This window comes from Eucalyptus grandis, chromosome 3, assembly GCF_016545825.1.
Source record: "Eucalyptus grandis isolate ANBG69807.140 chromosome 3, ASM1654582v1, whole genome shotgun sequence".
Classification (NCBI taxonomy): domain Eukaryota; kingdom Viridiplantae; phylum Streptophyta; class Magnoliopsida; order Myrtales; family Myrtaceae; genus Eucalyptus; species Eucalyptus grandis.
This window is the reverse complement of record NC_052614.1, coordinates 39,630,908-39,640,889: the sequence shown is the minus strand read 5'-3', so window position 1 is coordinate 39,640,889 and position 9,982 is coordinate 39,630,908.

Here is a 9,982-nt window from a genome sequence, read left to right as displayed (position 1 = left end):
CATGGAGAATCCGACTTCAAGATCTACCACGAGACAGCCATCCCCTATGTGGAGCCTGAGTGTACCGAGGAATCCAGCTTTCAAACCCTCGAGCTGGTATCCATGGTCCATGTGCCTGTAGGGTCCTTCACAAAGGCTCCTGAATTGTCTAAGCCGGCCATAACTGCGGGAAAGATTATGCTGGAAAGCGGGTATAATCCTGGAGAGGGCCTTGGATCACACGATTAAAGTGTGCAAAGGCCCATTGAAGCTCATAAAAACTTGAAGAGAAGAGACATAGGATATGTTGATGGGCGAGAAGGTCATAGCGAGCAGTGTGGTCGTGGCAACCGAGGGGGCCGTGAAAGGCAAAGAGGCCGAAATGCCCGAGGAGGCTGAGGTGGGTATAAAGATTGGAGTGAACGCATTGCCCAAACTTAGGAGGGTGAGGGCGATCAAGGCCCATTTCATCCGTTGTTGGAAAAAACGTTTCCAGGACCTCCAAGGATGTTATTCGAGGAAGAGGGGGACATTTATGGTGTGACCGAGCTATTCGAGGAAGACGTCATATGCACCATCTTGTCATGCGAGGAAGCTGAGTCCTCTGAAGTCATGGATGTCCCTCCAAAGTAGGGCGGTTCTCGTTTAGCCTAGTCTTTCATTCTATGTTTTCTCCCCTGCGTGGGATCTCAAAGTTTTTCTTTCTTTATTTCCTATTTATGTCATTTGTAATGTGAACTATGGTCAACCCCGATCTTAAGCCGTTGGTCGAGGGTGGTGTGTGTTAAAATACGGCCTTTTCTTTCCTCATTCAATAAAATAGACACGTGTTTTATTAAGAACATGTGGAGGCAAATCGAACTAGTCCTATGATGGTCGCTGAGGCCTAGGTCTCCACATGCTCCCTTCTTTGACTGTCTTAGAAGGACGAGGAAATCCGAAGATATGAGGATGAGTTCTTGAAAATTTTACAAAAATACTTCAAAAATTCTTCGAAAAACGACATGCATCATCTTTATTGTTGGCATTGCTCTAACTCATCTCATCACATCTCAAGCATTACATTATGCATAATCATCATAAGGACGCATATGACTCGGACGTGCATGAAGAAAGTCTCTCAGGTTCCGATGACACCGACGATGACGATCAGAAGGGGATTGAACGCGAATGGGATCAATATGAAGGATCGAAACCGTTGACCAAAGAGCGAACAATCACCATAAATTTACGCGATGTAGAGAATGTCAGGGAAGTAAGGATCAAGGCATGTCTCTCAGAGTCAAAGGCGAAAAAGACAACTAATCTTTTGAAAGAATATCAAGATGTGTTCGCCTGGACATATGCCGACATGCCGGGATTGAACCCCAAAATTGTGGAACATGCTCTACCAACAGATCCTGATATGCCACCCAAGAAGCAAAGACTCAGGAGAACTAAACCAGAGTTGTCCAAGAAGATCGAAAAAGAAGTAATGAAGCTGCTGAAAGTAGATTTTATCGAAGTGACACGTTATCCTGATTGGGTAGCAAATATCGTGCTTGTAATGAAGAAAGATGGGCGAATCAGGGTATGTGTTGACTATTGTGATCTAAATCGAGCAAGCCCTAAAGACGATTTTCCACTCCCGCATATCGATTCTTGGTTGACAACACGGCAGGATTTGAGTTATTCTCCTTCATGGACGGTTTTTCTGGATATAATCAAATCCGTATGAAGAAGGAGGATAGGAGCAAAACATCATTCATAACTCCTTAGGGAACTTTTTGCTACAAAGTGATGCCTTTCGATCTAAAGAATGCTGGAGCAACGTATCAAAGGGCCATAGTCACGTTGTTTCATGACATGATGCACAAGGAGATCGAGGTATACGTGGATGATATGATTGCAAAGTCAAGACGGGGTGAGGACTATGTTGGAGTCTTGCAAAAACTGTTCAAACGTCTTCGGAAATTCAAGCTATGCCTCAATCCCACAAAATGCGTTTTTGGGATGAGATCGGGGAAGTTGTTAGGGTTCATGGTTAGTAACAAGGGCATAGAGATTGATCCGTCAAAGGTTAAAACTATCTGTAATTTACGATCCCCGACCACCACCAGGGAAGTCCACAGCTTGATGGGGCGGCTCAATTATGTGGCGAGGTTCATCCGTCGGTTGTCCGAAATGGGGCGTGGGCCATTCTTCAAGCTCCTGAAAAAGAACGCAAAGATTGTGGGATATCGAGTGCCGGGGTGCCTTCGAGAAGATAAAACACTATCTCACTCACGCACCAGTCTTAGTACCCCTTATCCCTAAAATTCCCTTAAATTTTGTACTTGACCATACATGATGAATCATTAAGAGCCATGTAAGCACAGAAAAGACCAAATGACGGGAGAGAATGCGCGATATACTACTTGAGCAAGAAGTTTACTGTTTCCGAGATGAACTACACAGAAGTTGAGAGAACTTGCGTGGCCTTGATTTGGATTTTGCACAAACTGCGGCAATACACACTTCATCACCGAATCCTGTTGGTGACTGAAAATGATCCCATCAGGTACCTCCTGGAGAAGCTGGCACTAGTTGGCAAGTTGGCCAAGTGGTAAATCTTAATTTCAAAGTTTGACATTGAGTTCAGGGCGAAGTCCGTTAAAGGTTGCGCCATAGACATGTTGCGAAAGTCCCGAGAGGTTCGGGACATCTGATGAGGATAGTGATGCAGAGGAGCAAATTTTACTTGTATCAAGCGACAAATGGACGATGTACTTTGATGGTGCAGTTAATTTAGCTGGGTCGAATACTGGGGCAGTTCTTATCTCCCCAAACGGTCAACACTACCCTGTTGCCGCTAAATTGACGTTCCCTTGCACAAATAATACTGCCGAATATGAAGCATGCATTCTCGGCCTCCAAGCTGCTATTGACATGAAGATCCAAAAGATGCAAGTTTATGGTGATTCGGCCCTTATCATCTTACAGACTAAAGGCGAATGGCGAACACAGGATTCTAAATTGATTCCGTATCATGAGTTCCTGGGGAAGTTGACGAAAGAATTCTAAGAAATAGCATTTGAATATTTGACAAGGTCTCAAAATCAGTTCGCTGATGCCCTAGCTCCTTTGTCTTCAATGTTACAAGTAGCTGGAGGCTTGGACATTGAACCATTAAGAATTGAAATCTTTAGGCGCTAGCTTATTGCATGACGATTGAAGAAGAACTGGACGGACAGCCTTGGTATCACGACATCTTGAAGTATCTGCAGAAGGGTGAATTCCCCGAAGGAAGTGAAGCAGCAGACAGAAAGCATTTAATAAAGTTAGCATCGAAATTCTTTGCCAGTGGAGATGCCCTCTACAAAAGGTCCTTCAACTCGACATTGCTAAGGTGTGTCGACGTTAAAGAAGCTGACCGTTTGATGAAAGAGATACATGAAGGGGAGTGTGGCCCCCATATGAATGGACACTTCTTGGTGAGAAAAATCACGCGACTCAGTTATTATTGGCTGACCATGGAGTTCGACTGCATTCAGCACGTACGACGGTGTCACTAGTGTCAGATTTATGGAGACAGGATAAATGCCCCTCCAAACGAACTTCACCAAATGTCTCAGCCCTGGCCTTTTTCAATGTGGGGAATTGACGTGATCAGGCCCATTAACCCCAAAGCTTCAAATGGACACCGTTTTATCTTGGTGGCGATAGACTATTTTACCAAGTGGATCGAGGCCAATTCATATGTTAATGTTATTGCCAGGAATGTGGCGAAGTTCATTCGTCGTGACATTGTCGCTCATTACGGGGTGCCGGAGGCAATTATTACCGACAACAACACTAATTTGAACAACAAAGTTGTGGATGGTTTGCTTAACGAGTTTCGAATTAAACATTTGAACTTGTCACCGTACCATCCTCAGATGAATGGAGCAGTGGAGGCGGCAAACAAGAACATAAAGAAAATCTTGTCAAAGACCGCTGAAAATTATCGTGATTGGCATGATAGGCTCCCTTACACGCTAATGGCATACCGAACTTCTATCCGCACCTCCACAGGGGCAACTCCTTTTTCACTCATGTACGGGATGGAGGCGGTCTTTCCTGTTGAAGTTGAAGTCCCTTCTCTAAGGGTCATTTCCCAATCTATGCTCGATGAGACTGAGTGGATGCAACAGAGGCATGAGTAGTTAAACTTGATTGATGAGAAGAGATTGCAAGTTGTGTGTCATGGCCAATGCTATCAGAGACAAGTTGCAAAAGCCTTCAATCGAAGGGTGCGTCCTAGATACTTTGAAGTCAATGACCCTGGTGCCGAGGAAAGTGCTTCCGATTATACTGACTCGTGGCAAATTCACCCCGAACTATGAAGGGCCGTATGTCATTAAGAAGATTATGCATGGCGGTGCTATGATTTTAGTTGAAATGGATGGCAATGAATTGCCTAGACCTGTAAACTCAGATGCAGTCAAGAAATATTTTCCATGATTGAAATCAAGGTCGAGGAACCACTTCATGCGCAATTTGAGTCACATGGCATCATGCATAGCATCATAGATATCATACATATATCACATACATGCATATCTATTTGCGTTTCAGGCACTTTACCGTTCGATGAGGAAATGGCGGAGGGAAAAGTCAATTCAAAAGATCCATCAAGTCTCCGCACAAATGGTTGAATATCTCTTTTTCTTAAATGAGAGGTAAAAAGGGGGGCATGGCGTCATTCATACAACCTATTTTCTGGTGTCACTATACGTGCTTCATGTCGGTAATCCTAGAAGAGGGGAGCTCGTAAAAAGATTTTATTTGGATAAAAAGGTGAAACATTAATCATGCCAAACAAGGAGTGCTTAGGATGAAGAAAGGTAAGTCATTTCCAAACACATCCTTTGAACACTTTCAAGAGTTGAGTGAAAAACAACCTTCTCTTAGGACGAAGGATCCATTCGCATTGAGTGTGAAGATCGAAATGATAAAGGCATTTCCTTCATCAATACCAAGCGCCAAGCTGACATATTGCTAGCCCTTCGGGCCAAATAGAGATGATCTTCCAAAGTACCCCTGTCGAGAACGACCCAACATTGGGGCGGCATAGGAGGTTACAGTCGTGTTGTAGAGCGAATGATTGGGAAAGATCCTATTACTTTCACTTGCATCAATCTTCTGGTGATAACTTCAAAGGAATTCTCATTAGATCTTGACTCATCCCAATGTGAAGAAGAGCATTTCATTCTCCACCCAAACACTGATACACATTGCTTTAACCAATTTGGGCCTGATTATTCATTTTTGAACCCCGAGTGGTGATCATCTCCCTTCACTGGGGCAAAGCATAAGAACTGATCAAATACAATTGACAGTTACGAGAACAATGTGAAAAGTATCTTGAAAGTCATAAAAGCTCCGAAAGTTCAAAAAGCGAAAATTTCGACAAACTAGGGGGCATGAAAAAGCAAGTGTGCCTGGTAAAAGTAAGACCAATGCCCGTGAAAAAGAAGAAGCCAAAAGGCTGCATCTTATGTGAAAAAAAAAAAATTATTATCAAAGTCCAAGTGCCTGCGTAAAGAATCATCGCGAGTGCAAAGGAAATTAGAGAAAAGAGTGATTAATCAAGGGACTTTCGAGATGCGTTGTATTTCAAAAGCCAAATGATTTGGAAAGATCAAGTGACCTGGTCATGATGCCATGATGATCACCGACTCTTAAAGACCCTATTGAAAGTTTTAAGCCTTTCGAGCCTTTCCCGAGCCAACATTATAACCCTTTTTCCGAAGCCTCTTCTAATTGGGATAATTTGAGTGAAAATGAGAATACCACAAAGAAGTTATTGCTTGAAGGAGTGGAAGTAATTCTATATTGTCTTATCTTCCAATCTCTCGCTTGTAAACCCAATGAAGATAATGACAAATGTTCATTTATTGGCCTCGAAGCAACAATTCCTTTGTGTAAGCCCTAATCGAGCCTATATTGCGGTTCTTTCAAAAGACTTTTTTGATCGATCAGATTGTGCTCATTGTGAATGTTTCCGGAAGCCTTCGACGTAGGTTATGTGAGATACCTTCAGCAGCCAATTATCTCCCACATGAATGGATGGGATCAAGTAGCCATTTTATTGAGAGTGCGTGAGAAACCATTTCTGACTAAGAAGCTCTAGTTTGGCATGCTTAATGAACATTTTTCTCGAGTCGTAGCCGTTCTAATGAGAGTTTGCCTCCTAGAGAATTTGATGATTAATGATATATCCACGAGCAAGATGACAGTTTTGCACCACATGAGGCTGATGGACATCGAATGTTTTTCTAGAGCAATCGGACTTAGCTTGATTATTTTGTTCAATTATTGCTGTGATATTGCCAATATGCCTCTTGATGACGTCTCTAACGATATTTGCTTAAGTTGAGTTTGACAGGATTCATCAATGAAGCCATGCGGTTTTCTAAGGGGTTAGCAGGTGCTTCCCTAAAAAAAAATAACCAAAGGTTCATGGTTAGCCTTAAACCATGTCATCTCCGAAGGTTTATGGTTAGCCTTAAACCATGTCATCTCCGAAGGTTTATGGTTAACCTTAAACCATGTCTTTTCCAAGATTGGTGGGTTCATCCGTAAACCACGCTTGTCCGCCTCCCAGTTGAAACCCTTCGTACACGGTGAGACTATCATATCCGGTCAAAACTCGTTCTTACACGATGAGACCTCAGTCTTCCTCCCTTCTTATGACCCAGAGAGCTTTGTATCCTAGAGTCTTCCTCCCTTCTTATGACTCGGAGAGCTTTGTATCCTGGAGTCTTCCTCACTTCTTATGACCCGAAGAGCTTTGTATCCTGGAGTTTTCCTCACTTCTTATGACCCGGAGAGCTTTGTATCCTGGAGTCGTCCTCACTTCTTATGACCCGAAGAGCCTTGTATCCCGGAGTCTTCATCACTTCTTATGACCCGGAGAGCCTTGTATCATGGGGTCCTCATCACTTCTTATGACCCGGAGAGCTTTGTATCCCGGGGGTCTTCCTCATTTCTTATGACCCGGAGAGCTTTGTATCCTAGGGTCTTCCTCCCTTCTTATGACCCGAAGAGCCTTGTATCTTGGAGTCTTCCTCACTTTTATGACTCGGTGGGCCTCTGTAGCCTGAAGTCTTTCTTCATCTTATTGACAAGACGCATTTCCATAGTTATGAGTCATTTTCGTCGACCTAATACGTGCATATGCACCTAGGGTCTTTCTATCACCGAAATAATTTATGTGTCTTCTATATTTGATTGCAACCTCTTCGAGGCTACATTCAAAGAGGGGCAGCTATTGACACATAATTTTTATCTTTTTTAAAATATAAATAAATAAATAATCAATCAAAATCAAAATCAAAAATTTTAATTATTAATTTTCCTTTAAAAAAAAAAAAAGAAGAGTCGTGCGGGTCGGGTCGGGTCGGATCCATCCTTGGCCCGACCCAGCCCTTTTTCCCTTTATTTTCCCTCGCATGAGCACGGGGCCCAATCCCTCTCCTCCTTTTTTTCTTTTTCTTTTCCCTCACGCAGCCCAGCCCTCTTTTTTCCCTCCAGCCCGGCCCGCCCCGTTGTCTTCTCCCTCAGCCGTCTACTGTGCAGGGAATCAGCGAAGAGGAAAGCGGAAAATAGCCGTTCGCGTGGGGAAATGGCGAAGCCGAAAGCAGGGGCAGAGGGCAGAGGAGACAGCATCATCTCGCGGGGCAGGTGAGCGTTGGAAGCGGCAAGAGAGGTCAAAGCCGATTCACACGCGCGCGCAAGCCGAAGGATCGACAAAAGGGAGAGATCTGGAGAGAGGCCAGGGGGGAAGACACAGAAAAGAGGAAAAACGAAGGACGAAAGAAAAAATCGAGAGAAAACAGGAGGCGAAACAGAGAGAGAAACAAGGGGAAAACGAGAGAAACAGGGAGCCAAAGGACGAGGAACTCACCGAAGCTGCCACCGTCGACGCGTCTCCCAACCGCTGCAACCGCCGCCGACGCATCTCCGGACCACAATCGCCGCCGCCGCCGCCACGTACGCGTCTTCCAAGCTACCATTCCCGTCGGAACTCAGGTTGGCATTTCATCGAATACCTAGCGTGCATTTTGAGCTTGAGTTGGCTGGAGTTCATTCCGTTCGTTTCGGGCGAGCTCCGACCTCCGTAGGTCCCCCTTAGGTTCCTATCTGTTGTTGTTTGCTTGCTGGTTACTGCTGTTGCCGCCTCAGGTCCGGTTTAGGTCAGAAGCCTCCTGGTTCGCCCATGCCATCTACCTGTTCACCATAATGCCCAAGTGGGCTCTCTCCCTCCGAAGCTCCTCCACATGGAGCCCTAGGACCCTTGACTGCCGAAGGGACGCCATTGTAGCCAGGGAAGCCACGCTGCTCACCCTACCTGGCCACGGCAGTGCCGTCACCGGCGTGCGTCTTCTCGGCGCCTCGGGTCGCGACTACCTAGTCACAACCAAGGGGAGGTCGCCGAGTGGGCCAGATCCCAGATCCGGCCCACTCAACTCCTGTTTTCACTTGGGCCCAACTCTCAGGCCCAAGTTGAGTTAAGTTAGGCCCGACCGTGGACGATCAAACCTAACTCGGTCGGGCCGGGCCCGGTTGAGTCGGATCAGTTAGACTCGACCCGACTTGGTCTAGTCCCAAAAAAAAAAAAAAAAAAAAAAAAAAAAGAGAAAACAATTTCGAAAAAATATATATACAATTTTTTTTTTTTAAAAATTAAAATTTTAAAAATAAAAAATTAATTAAAAAAATTTAAGAAATTTGAAAATTAAAAAATGATAGGGTTTGGTTAGGAATTGCTATGTTTTGCATTTTTGGTGTAATTAGGCATTTAATTGCTTGTGTTTTGATTATATGTTGCATGTTTAATTTGTATATCTAATTATGTTTAATTGCACATATTTAATTTTACTTGCAATTAGGATCTTGATAGCTATGATTGTTATTTCAATGTTTGTGCACCTCGCATGATCACTTCGTATGTTAGTGGATAGGTATAAAATCAATCCAAATTGCTTGCCAAAAGGTATCGAAAGGGCATTAATTGATCAATTAATGTAATCAAGTCCCCGACCCTAGATTCTCTGGTTGCGTAGGAAGTGAAGTACACTCCCATACCTCACTTGGTTTCTAGCCGACCCCAATAGGCTAGTGGCGACTCCTTTTGTGCAAAATTCTAAAGAATATCCCAATGTCACGCGGGGTATGGGCTTGGGAGAGCCCGCACCTAATCATGGGCCTTAGACCCGTCCTGAGGCAATACCCCTAAATCTGTTCCCTCCCCCCGAGGGTAGGTCGCGATAGGGGGGTAACGCAACTGCCACGCCATCTGGGTCACGGCGAGGTATCTAGGGCGGTAGGGTCGCGGGAGGACCTTGCCGCCCCCGATCTGGGTCGCAAGACCTCGCCGCCCCCCAAATCTGGGTCGCGCGACCTCGCCACCCCGGATCTAAGTCACAGCGAGGTCGCCGAAGGTCGAGGCGATGTCACGCGACCTCGCCGCCCCAGATCCGGGGTCACCAAAGGTTGCCCGACCCCATGCGGCCTTTGCTAGTGGTCTTCGGGGTCGCTCGACCCCGCGCAGCCCTCCCCAATCGTCTCCGGGGTTGCTTGAGTTAGATGTTGGCCGTTGACGACAAATTTCGATCACCGGCAGCCACCGCCTTGCCGGTCAATTTTTTTATTTTTCTTTTAATAATTTTTTTTATCACAAAAGTCCTTTGTAAATGTAATTCCCCCAAACACCATTTTGCTCAAAGATATTTCACAATGGACTTTTAAATTATAATTTACCAAACACAATTTGTATTCTGAAAAGTCCCTTCAACCTAAAGTCATTTGCATTTTCCCAATGGCTTTTTCCAAAAGTCCAACCAAACGCACCCTTAAGCTCCTCGTTCATTGGAAAAGTTCAATCAGAAAGCAAAAGGGAACATACCTTTCTCCACTCACCCACTTCTCTCTTTATAAAACAAGTCTCAATAGAAATTTGATCTAAAACCTGTCCGATTGAAAGTATGTCTTTTTGCGA